Genomic DNA, 12,314 nt, shown 5'->3' with positions numbered 1-12,314 from the left:
TTCTTTCTTTCTTTCTTTCTTTATTCTTTCTTTCTTTCTTCCTTTCCTTCCTTCCCTCTTTCTTCCCTCTTTCTTCTTTCTTTCTTTCTTTCTTTCTTTCTTTCTTTCTTTCTTTCTTTCTTTCTTTCTTTTTTTCTTTCTTTCTTGTTTTGCAGTCATGGGACTTGAATTCTAGACCTGGCTGTTCTTCCTGAGCTCTTCAGCTCAAGGCTACTGCCCTATGTCTTTAGCCTCAACCCCACTTCTCATTTTCTATTGGTTCATTGGAGAGAAGAGTCTAAGGTGTTTTTGTGATAGGTCAGTCTTTGAACCTTGATCCTCAGATCTCAGCTTCCTAAGTAGCTAGGATTACAGGCATGAGCCACGGGCTCATGGAATTCTCATTTTATTTTGTTTCACAGTGATTTCTACAGAGAAATCTAACTTTAACTCTACTGCCACATAGAATTCATTATATCACCCTATGATTCTTGGTGCCGGGGGTTTGGGCTAGCATGCACAAAGACCTGGTTCAGTTCCTTGGTACTACATACAAAGAAAAAGCCAGAAGTGGTGATATGACTCAAGAAGTAGAGAGCTTGCCTTGAGAAAACCCAAGGACCATGCTCAGGCCCTGAGACCAAGCATAGGATTGGGAAAAGAAAATGATTCTTGATTCATTCACAAAGTATTCCATAGGTTCCACACAGGATTTAGGGTAACTAAGAATATTATTGCTCAGTACATCACAACATGAACTTACCAATGGGGCTCAGGCTCCAACATCAATATGAAGATGCATTCACTGACCTGTGGAATTTCCTATCCAGAGTTCTGCACAGTGCTCTAGCTTGTCAATTAATACAGGTTTGGGAACACAGGGGATTGTAAATTAGATATAGTAGAGAATTATTGCTTATGCTGTGTCATCATTGCTTTAAGTTCGCAGACATCCTACTCACAAGTTATCTATTAAATCTTTTTTCTCATTTCTCACTGGCTCCATGGTTGACTTTTCCCCAGCTCTGGATTCATTTTGTATGGCATAAACTTAGCTGTCTTGCTCAAGGCTAGAAAAATACCAGTTTGAGTCCCAGCTCCACTTACATGCATAGGTCTTCATGCATGCTAGGCAAGCACTCAACCACAAAGTCAAACTCTTGACACTCCACTAACAGTTTTGAGGGGTTATTTGGAGTTATAGAGTTTCATGGCAATTTTTATGCCATTGCTGGCTTCAAATTAGAATTCTTAGATTTCTTCCTCCTGAATATTTTAAGATTACAGGCATGAAACATTGCACCTAGTGCCAGGTTTCCATTATAAACTCACTGTTTAGTGATTTGTAGATCCTATTTCCAATAATTATATATATTCTATTCTGGATTGTTTATCCACTTACAATTACGGTGTAAGTTTGGAATGTCGTCTCCATTAGAGGAAACATAATTTAGAACTGTTGTCAAAGTATCCTGAAGGTATCCTGAAGAATGAGTACAAAATTACCTTAGGTTTTCTTTAGAAAGTAATGATACTTCTCAGGGCCTGGAATCTTTCATTAAAATAGAATTGAATGTTTGATAAACATTCACGTATCTGCAAAATTACAAGGCACTTGGCCTTGCAAGTAAATTTGACTTTTGCTCACCTAAGGACACCAGGTTGCTGTAGGTCTCCAGCATTACATCTCTGTACAGGGTCCTCTGAGCATTGTCCAGATGCTGCCACTCCTCCCAGCTGAAATCCACAGCTACATCATCAAATGACACCAGCTTCTGGAATGGCACATTTTCATCAAGTAATTAACACCGAGTTATACACACACCATGTCTGGAATTTTATTCCTTTTTTGTTGGAATTTTATTCCTTTACTTAAATGTTTAGACTTACATGAAATATTGACCTGAAAAGATTAGGGATGGTGCCTAGGCCCAGAGTTCAAGTCCCAAGACCCACAAAAAAATAAAAAGGCAAGCCAGGTGTTGGTGGCTCACGCCTGTCATCCTAGCTACTCAGGAGACTGAGATCTGAGGACCATGGTTCAAAGCCAGCCTGGCACAAAATTCCATGAGACTCCTTTCCAATTACCCACCATAAAATGTTTAATGGCTTGTGGCATATCATGGTAGAGCAATTGTGGTATCGACAAAAATAAGTCGAGGAAGTAGATTTAGGTTATAAATGGAATTATTCCATTGAAAAAGAACTACATTATATGATGACATATGCTGGTACTGTGGGAATATTGCAAAGTCTTAGGGTATCAAGTAATAATACTGTGAAGTACACCCAGAATGTTAATGTTCTATGTCTGGCATAATAGTCACTTGGAGAAGAAAGTTCTTTTTCTTTTTTTTGGCTGGGGGATTTCTAAAGCTTGAACTCTGGGCCTGGGCACTGTTCCTGAGCTCTTCAACTCAAGGCTATCATCCTACCTATGAAGCCACAGTGCCATTTCCCATATTCTAGTGGTTAACTGTAGATGAGAGTCTCATAGACTTTCTAATGCCCAGGCTGGCTTTGAACCAAATCTTTAGATATCAGCCTGATATCTGAGTAGCTAGGATTACAGGTAGAAGTCACGGCACCTGGCAAGAAATTTATTTCTTGCTGTTTTATACTACAAATTTACTGTATGTTTTACTTTTTCAAAAAGACTGAGGATGACCTTTGTTCTGTATATAATGGGAAGAGGGGTAGGGAGCTGTGAGCAGAAGAACTGAGGGGCAATACTCAGGGTAGGACAATAGCCTTAAACTAAAGAGCTCACGGCCCAAGGTCCAAGCCCCATGACTTTCCCCATTACCCACAAAAAAAGGGAAAAAATTGGAGATTGGAGAGGATTTTCTAAAAAGAATATATAGAAATAGTAATTCAAAATGTAGAAAGAAGTTCAATATTAACGTCCATGAGAAAAATTAAAATTACAATGAAATCATTAATTTAAATATGTTAATGTAAATATAGTTTTAAACAAAAAGATCCACATAAACACACACAAACACACACACACACACACACACGCATACAAAAAAACAACTTTCAAAGTCTAACTATTACTGGGAAGGTTGTGAGAAGAAGTAGAACTTTGGAATAGTTCTGCAAGGAATATAAAACAATCAAAAATTGCGTGGAGAGTGCTAAAAAAGTACTAAATATAGAATTACATAGAAATATGCTCCAACACTTCTATTTCTAGATTTGTACCTAACGGAAGAGAAAGCAGAGACTAGAACAAATATGTGGAGAATCCATTCACAACTATTAATAATAATCAAAAGATAGAAATATGCAAAACAATGCATTGAAAAGGAAGAACATTTTACTATATTTTACAGATGAATCTTGATTACAGTAAACTAAAAATACAGCAGTCATAAAGGAAGAGCTAGGGTATGTTTTCCCTTCCAGAGCTTCCAAGGATCAACAAACCCTTAGAGCCAAAAGGCACGATGGTTCCAGAGAATGGAGTAGAGAGGAACGGGAGCTGAATGTTTAATGATTATACATGGAAGATAAAAATTGCTCTAGCTGGGTAGAATGAAGAGAGAACTGTACCCTAAACAATGGTTATGTAGCCACACAGGATGGGACACACCTATACTCCCTGATGTTGGGAAACTCAAGAAGGATTTCTAGCCATCCTAGATGCATGGAAAGATCTATCATAAAAACTAATGTGGAGGGGCTGGGAGTTTGGCATAGTTGTAGAGTGCTTGTATGAAGACGAAGGTTCAATTCCGCAGTACCAGATACACAGAAAAAACCAGAAGTAGTGCTGTGGCTCAAGTAGAAGATCACTAGGCTTGAGGAAAGCTGAAGGACAGTGCTCAGACCGAGTTCCAGCCAAAGGGCTTGTTTAAAAAAAACCAGAAAGCTGAGCATGATGGGGTGGTGGCTCACTTCTATAATCCTAGCTACTCAGGAGGCTGAGATCTGAGGATCAAGGTTTAAAGCCATCCTGGCACAAAAAGACCTGAGACTCTTATCTCCAATTTACCTTTAGAAAATGGGAAGTGGGGCTTGGCTCCAGGATAAGGTGGTAGCCTGGAGCTGAAGAGCTCAGGGATAGTGCCCAGGCTGAGTTGACCCACCAAAGAAAAAACAAAAAACAAAAAATAATATGGAAAAATTTGGATTCTATGAATTTTATCAGGCATATAAATGTCTTTTTTGCTGTTGAAAAAACAAATTGTTTGGAAACATTTGAAAAGTTTTTACCTAGAAATGTACACTACAAATGGAATTAATAACAAACACAAAATATGCAAAAGATACAAATTATCACAATATGGGTATCCTGCTTCTGTATCTTTTCACTGACTCCTGTTCAAATGAGTCACATATTCTGAATCATTTCTCCCAGTCGATATATGCCACACATGTTAGCTTGTACTGAACTTCTTGGGAAATCAAAAGCAAATACTAAGCAAATGTGTGTTAGATTTTGTCAACAGTGATATTTCAAATATAAATCCCTACTCATTGCATTATTTAATATCAATGCCGGAATCTAACTTACACTGGCAGAATCTTCAATCTTTTGAGAATCTTCAAAAGGGTGTGTAAATACTTAGGATCGTTATGTCTTCATGGAGGAAAGATCCCTTTAGTAGTATGTAGTCACCTTCTTTGTCTTTTCTTACTAATTTTAGTTTGAAGTCTATTGTATCTGATATGAGGATGGCAACTCCAGCCTGTTTATGGGGGCAGTTAGCTTGATAGAGTTTATTCCAACCTCTCAGTTTCAAAAGATGATTGTTTTGGGGTAAGATGTGTCTCTTGAAGACAGCAGAACGATGGCTCTTGCTTTTTGATCCAACTAGACAGCCTATGCCGTTGAATTGGAGAGTTAAGTCCATTGATATTGAGAGTTAGGATTGAGAGATATTTATTAGTTCCTACCATTTTTAAAAGCTTTTAGTAGGGCCTGTGTCTTGACAGTTCTTGTGGTCCTTAGATGGTATGCTGTTTAGGTGCCATTTCTTTCCCTATATTGCATTTATTTTGGTTTTCTATGTATAGAGCATCTTTGAGAATTCTCTGTAGTGTTGGATTTGTTTCGACATATTGTTGCAGCTTTTCCCTGGAATGGAATGTTTTTATTGTTCCCTCAATTATGAATGAGAGCTTAGCTGGCTACAATATTCTTGGTTGGTAGTTATTTGATTTAAGGGCATGACATATATGCTTCCAGTCACTTCGTGCTTGCATGGTCTCTGCTGAGATATCTGGGGTTATTCTGATTGGTTTGCCTTTATAGGTTACTGATCCCTTTTCCATGGCTGACTTTAGGATCCTTTCTTTCGTTTCTATTGATCCAGTTTGGATCACAATGTGGCGGTGGGATGTTCTTTTCTGGTCAGGTCTGTTTGGGGTTCTAAAAGCTTCTCGTATCTGGATGGGCCTGCCCTTCTGGATATTTGGGAAATTCTCTGAGATGATTCCCTGAAGTATATTTCCAATACCATTGACCTCTTTCTCCACACCCTCCTCAATACCAGCTAGCCTTAAATTAGGCTACGTAATTGTATTTTGGACCTCCTGAAGCGCTCTCTCAATTTTCCTAGATTTGGATTGACTCATTTTCTATTCTTTCTCTATAAAAACTAAATTATCTTCAGCCCCAGAATTTCTCTCCTCTGCATTGTCTAACCTGCTATCAAAGCTATCTACTTTATTTTTCATCACCCTTGCTTCTAATTGCTCACTTTTGAGGCCTTGCATCTCTTGTTTTAGATCATGTATGGATTTCTTTCTCTCCTTGATTTCCTTTTGAGTGGTTAGCTCAGTAGCTTTATTTTCTTGGGACATTTGCTGGAGTTTGGTCACATTTTTATTTGTGGATTCTATGAATTCATCCACCTTTCTTTGAAAAACCTTTATTTTGGCCTCCTTTATGGCTTCTTCTTTTTCATTATCACCTTGTTTATGCTTTCCTCTTGTTCAGCTATGGCTTCCTCCATTATCTCTTTCTTTATATTTTCACATTTTCCATTAATGATGTTTATCAATTGCATTTGTGTAGCACTTGGAAGACTCTCCTCTAGGTGTGCCAGTGACTGTTCCATTGTCTGTTTACATTGGGTGGGGGATGTTGTTTCTTGATTTGACATTTTTCTTGAGTTTCTTGTTCTGCCCATTTGGAAATGGGAGCAAGATTACTACTAAATACGATTATAGTTTTTCAGATATAACCAACCTAGACCTCTGTAGCTGGCAGACACTAGATGTTCACAAGTTTTGATTGGTATTATCACTCTTTCTTTTTGTGCACTTACAGACCAGTCTAATACAACCACTGATAAGCGATTTATACCCAAAACAATAAGCCTCTCAATCCAATCTCTATTGTCTTTAAGTCCCTCTGAGCCTAGAGAATAATTAAACACCTACATATATAATATTGCTCAACAGCCATCAAGTGTAGATCCGTGCAGTATAAGGGTTGAAAGACGAGCAGAGGTCCAGAGATAGAAAAAAAGAATGAGAGTGGTCAGGGGAGGTACAAGAGGATTAAGGTAGGAGTGTAAGAATATTGTAGTAATGAAGAAAAGGTATAGCATAAGGATAACTGACATAAGTTGGTAAATAGGTAGCATATTCGAGTACAAAGTTTGGAAAATATTAGAACAAAACTTATGTGTTGCTGCACGACTAGATCTTAGCCCAACCAGTGGCCTCACAGTGGACCATGGGATGGATCTGTTTTTCTTGTCTACGTTGAGGGAAAGGGGTATTTCACAAGATGCAGAAGCGAAGATTTCAGAAGCCAATGCTGTGAGTGAATTAGCTCGTAAAAAGCATTTTCATTTTCTTTTTTCTTTCTGCCAGTCTTGGGGCTGGAATTCAGGGCCTGAGCACTGTCCTCGGGTTTTCTCAAGTCCAGCCCTCTGCCACTTGAGCCACAGTGCCACATCTAGGTTTTCTATCTATGTGATACTGAGCAATCAAACCCAGATCTTCATGGATGCTAGGCAAGCACTCTACCACTATGCCAAACTCTCAACCGTGACATAGTAATTATAAAATCATCATCATCATCATATCAAAATATCCTTTCTCCTACAAAGAATGAACACTTACCTATGTGTGTAATGCTTTTTTTTAAATTTCACTAATTCTTCTGTGTTTTTCCCTCTTGCATTTTTTACACATGACAGCAAAGCTAATCTTCAGGAAAAAATTGATTAGGATACAGAAACCTAATATTATCCTAGTAGATTGACGTCAAAAATATGTGCAAGGTGCCCTGTGTGTTTGACCTAGTGGTAGATTCCTTGGCTACCACGCAAAAAGACTCATGTTTCATTCCTCATTACCACATACATAGAAAACGCTGCAAGTGGTGTTGTGGCTCGGTGGGACAGCTAAAGCCTAAAGAAAGCCCAAGAACAATGTTCACACTCTGAGGTCAAGTCCCAAGACTAGCAAAAACAAAAAAAATCGACAAGGGGCAAAATGCAGACAGAGAAGGCACTGTGAAGCAAATGTTTTGTAAAGGATGAGGGCAATATTGACCCTTATGTTTGGATCTTAACTAAGAAAGGCTCCTTGAGCCTGAGACCAGACTGGTAGTTGGGCCTAGTGGAAGACATTGGGAATGGACAAATAAGGTGTGCTGTTTACTACATCCACATGTATATTGTGAGATTGGAGGAGAGATTCAGCCTCCAGTATGTCTTTGGTGAGGTCTTCTGTGAGCAAGGATGTTTGCTCATTGGGCCCTGAAAGGTGACCCTGCCTCCCTCACAATGGAACAGAATATGGAACGCTGGTAACCAAGCCGCTGTAACTAACAACCAGCTCAAGCCAGCTCACTTGGCCTGTGGCTCAGGAGGAAGAAAGATGTTGCTGTGCTGTTGCCAAAGGTCAGGAAACTCGAGTCTCAGGCACGGAAGTTGTGGATGTCTTACTCGAAGATGTACATGCTACATCTTTGCCAAGCCAGAAATACAGTATAACAGGCCTTTCTCTAAGAAGAAGGCCAGGAAAATCCAGGGCAACCAGATGAGGTAAATTTCTAAGAAGAAATGTATTTGACCCCATCATCCACCCCACACACTACAACTTTCTTTTTTTTTTCATTTTTTTATTGTGATCAGTAAAAGGGTTACATGATATTTGCCAGGTAGAAAGTGCATTAATTCACATACATTGATACCCTTTCACATGTCTTGGTACTCATTTCCCTCCAACTCCACACGCCCCACCCGTCTTGGTTTTCCCCCCTTCCCTATCAAATTTCAAATATCCAAATACAAATAAATTCAATATATCAGATAACAAAGTGAGATACAATACCAATATGGGATAACCAAGGGACAGCAAAGGAGATGAGAGAAAACATAGTACATTAAGGACAACAATCATTCATTATATGGCTTTTGTTTCAATATCCTGGAGGTCCTTTCAATTAGCTTCACATTATATGGCCTTATATATGGCCTTTTGCTCTATTGCAAATCTCTGCTAGTAGAGCCCAAGGTTTCTACTGATTATGACGAATGAGGGAATCCACTGAGCCTAAGTTCCTTTGAGTCTGGCTTACTTCACTTACTATGATTTGTTCTAAGTCTTTTCGTTTCCTAACAAATGGGGCGATGTCATTCTTTCTGACAGCAGCATAGAATTCCATTGTGTACAAATACCACAACTTGTTGATCCACTCATCAACTGAGGGACATCTGGGTTGGTTCCATATCTTTGCTATGGTGAATAGCGCTGCAATGAACATTGTTGTGTTAGTGGGTTTAGTATGCCCTTGTTTCTGGATTGTTGGGTAAATTTCAAGTAGTGGAATTGCTGGGTCATAGGGGAGTTCTATGGTTAGCCTTTTGAGCCACTGACACACTGCTTTCCATAGTGGTTGAACGAGTTTGCACTCCCACCAACAGTGTAGTATTGATCCCTCCTGGCCACATCCCCTCCAGCATCTGTTGTCATTCGTTTTCCTGATCCTGGCCATTCTAACTGGAGTGAGGTGGAATCTTAGAGTTCTTTTGATTTGCATTTCTTTTATGACCTGAGATGTGGAGCATTTCTTTATGTGTGTATAGGCCATTTTTGTTTCTTCTTCAGAGAAGACTCTCTTTAAGTCTTTGGCCCATTTTTTAATGGGATGGGTGTTACTTTGGAGGTTAGTTTTGGAGTGATTCAATTTTTTGAGTTGTTGATATATTTTAGATATGAGGCTTTTGTCTGTTGTTTGGTTGGAGCAGATCTTCTCCCACTCTGTGGGCTTCCTGATTAGTTTACTACCTATATCCGTTGCCATACAGAAGCTTTGCAGTTTAATGCAGTCCCACTTATCCAGCCTTTCTCTGATTTGTTGTGATTCTTGGTCCTTATTAAGCAAGTTTCGAACTGTGCCAAGGAGGCCTAGTGTATCTCCTATTCCTTCTTATAAACTTTTCAGTGTGTAACCTTTTCCACCAGGTCTTTGATCCATTTGGACTTAATTCTAGTGCAAGGTGACAAAGAAGGATCCAACTTTAGTTTTCTGCAGGTGCTTAACCAGTTCTGCCAGCACAACTTGTTGAAGAGGCTATCTTTCTTCCATTCTATTTTTTTGGCTCCCTTGTCAAAGATTAGGTGGCCATAGGTCTGTGGTTTAATATCTGGGTCCGCAGTTCTATTCCATTGGACTTCAGGCCTGTTCTTGTGCCAGTACCAAGCTGTTTTGAGAATTATAGCTCTGTAATAGAGTCTAAAGTTTGGAATTGAAATTCCTCCAGTGCTGTTCTTTCTGCTAAGAAGTGTTTTGCTTACGGGGTCTTTTATTATTCCATATGAAATTTTGAATTGCCTCTTCTATTTCTTTAAAGAATGACATTGGGATGTTGATGGGTATTGCATTGAATTTGTAGATAGCCCTTGGCAAGATTTTCATTTTCACTATGCTGATTCTTCCAATCCAGGAGCATGGGAGGTTTTTCCATTTCCTTAGTTCTGCTTTAATTTCCTTTTTTAGGGTTTTAAAGTTTTCATGTAAACGGTCCTTTACATTCTTGGTTAAGCTAATTCCTAGGTACTTCATTTTGTTTGAGGCTATTGTGAAAGGAGTTTCTTTCCTAATTATTGCCTCGTTCCTCTCACTGTTGGCGTAAAGGAAGGCAGTTGATTTGTGAGGGTTGATTTTATGGCCTGCTACCCTTCCAAAGCTTTGAATCAGCTCATGGATCTTGGGAGTAGAGTCTATAGGATTCTTTAAATACAGAATCTTGTCATCTGTGTGGCGAGCTCCTCGACCAGCGAGGAAGAACGACCACCACTCGAGGATTCTTCTCAAATCATACTTTATTTGAGAGCCTTTTGATTGCAGGCGGAGCAGGAAGCGAAAGGGGCGAGGCATCAAATAGCAGCTGCTTATATAGGGAACAAGAACACGGGTCGCTCCACCATTGGCTGCCGCCCTACTGCCACAACGAGGTGCCGCGGGATTGGCCAAGGATCATCATGTGATTCGCGCCTGCGCATAACTTAGGACACGTAGTCGAGCACAGCATTGCCTTATATGGAGTTGTTTACCTCTAAGGAGTCAGGAAACGGGCGCCATCTTATAATGGCGTTTGTCCCGGCTCCCTTCAGCTCCCCCTTCTTGTTTTGAGCATCAGGCAAAAGTAGAGGTCTGTTCTCTGAAGAGAATAAGGACAATGCAAGGCCTCCTCTCCAGGCTCTTTCCCAGAGGGTGACCCGCCAGTCCGATGCCCTTTTTTCAGAGGTGGGAAATTTTGGCATCTACCCACATGCAAACAGACGTGCTCTTCTCGAGAAAAGGCATCTCCCTTTTCCCAAGTGCAGTGCATACGCCTCGCATCATGTTTGCTCCAGATCTTAAGCTGCATACCTGTCCCTGTGCAATGGGATCTTGTCCCCCGGGGTGCAAAGGCTATGCAGAAAAATAAGGCTCAATTGCCCTTTAAGGCTGAAAGCCATATTTGGGGTGAGGATCCAACTTCCAAGGCGGCTAATGCTTGTGAAAATCATTACCTTATCCCTCTGTGTTTGGGCTTGCAGGTGACAGACCAACCATAGGCAGACCACACATCCTTTTCTTTTCAAGCATACTTAACCAAACTTGGGGGGAGTCATGCATTTCGAATGCTGCAAAAGCTAGTTTTATAATAGCATTATCTCTTTTTCATTTATAACTCATTTTACATAGCATCCAACACAAAATCCCCAACCCACACATCATTAATCCCAATAAGGCTAAACTTCCAGCCCATTCTTTTACCCAGGAGGACGCCTGTAATATCCAATCAGTAATTTTCCCAAAAAGGGGCCACATTTACCCTGGTTGAATTAACAATCATAATTTCATATCTGAATTGGCTTGTAAGGTTTTCAAAATCATTTGACCATTGTCCAGTTAACATCTGACCCAACTGCCTTGACAGATTAGCGGTATAAAGACATCGGCAACGTATAATTATCCAACTGTCTGTCCATGGGAAGAAAAGGTAACTGCAATGATGAATTGGTCGTGAAAAGATACGGGAAAACACGAGCGTCATGCTTCACAGGCATCGGTATTGGAAAGGTCTCCATCAGCGCCCACAATATCCTCTCCTGGGCCATCACTGGATCTGCTAGTATTACCACCAACATGAGAATGATCTTCATCGTCAGTGCCTTTCTCGGGTTCTCCTTCCACCTTTCACGTCAATCGCAATGGGACCCAAAGCGGTGTTTCCTGCTCCTGTGGAAAAACACAAACAGCTCCCCTGGATCTCCTTACTACGGGATCCGGTCTGCACCAAGTATTTGTAATAACATCCTTCCATTTAACCATCTCAGTTATAATTTTAGTGTTTGGGGCAGCATGTCTATCTGCTGCTGACTTATCATCACTATTTAAAATTAAAAAATTTAAAGTAAAAAGTGCAAGGGAAAGTCTTTCCCTGGGAGATGCTCCTTCCGTAATTCCCCCTTTTTGTTTTTGAAGTATTTCTTTTAATTTTTTGTTGGTTCTTTCCACAATTCCTTGTCCTTGTGGATTGTATGGTAATCCTGTTGTATGGGATACTTGCATTTGCGCACAAAAGGCGCGGAAACCATGAGAAGTATAGGCAGGGCCATTATCGGTTTTTAAGTGAAGGGGTTTTCCCCAGGCCGCCCAGGCTTCTAAACAATGTACTTTTACATGGGAAACCTTTTCTCCTGCCAAGGGCGTGGCATATACTATGCCAGAATAGGTATCCACTGAGACATGTAAATATTTTAATTTTCCAAATTCCGCTAAATGAGTAACATCCATTTGCCACAGGGCATTTGGTTTTAAGCCTCTAGAGTTTATCCCCACATTAGTAGAGGGGAGAAAAATCACACAA

This window comes from Megascapheus bottae, unplaced genomic scaffold (genome assembly GCF_031878675.1).
Source record: "Megascapheus bottae isolate mThoBot1 unplaced genomic scaffold, mThoBot2.hap1 HAP1_SCAFFOLD_47, whole genome shotgun sequence".
Lineage (NCBI taxonomy): Eukaryota > Metazoa > Chordata > Mammalia > Rodentia > Geomyidae > Megascapheus > Megascapheus bottae.
Note: the sequence above shows the minus strand (reverse complement) of the source record.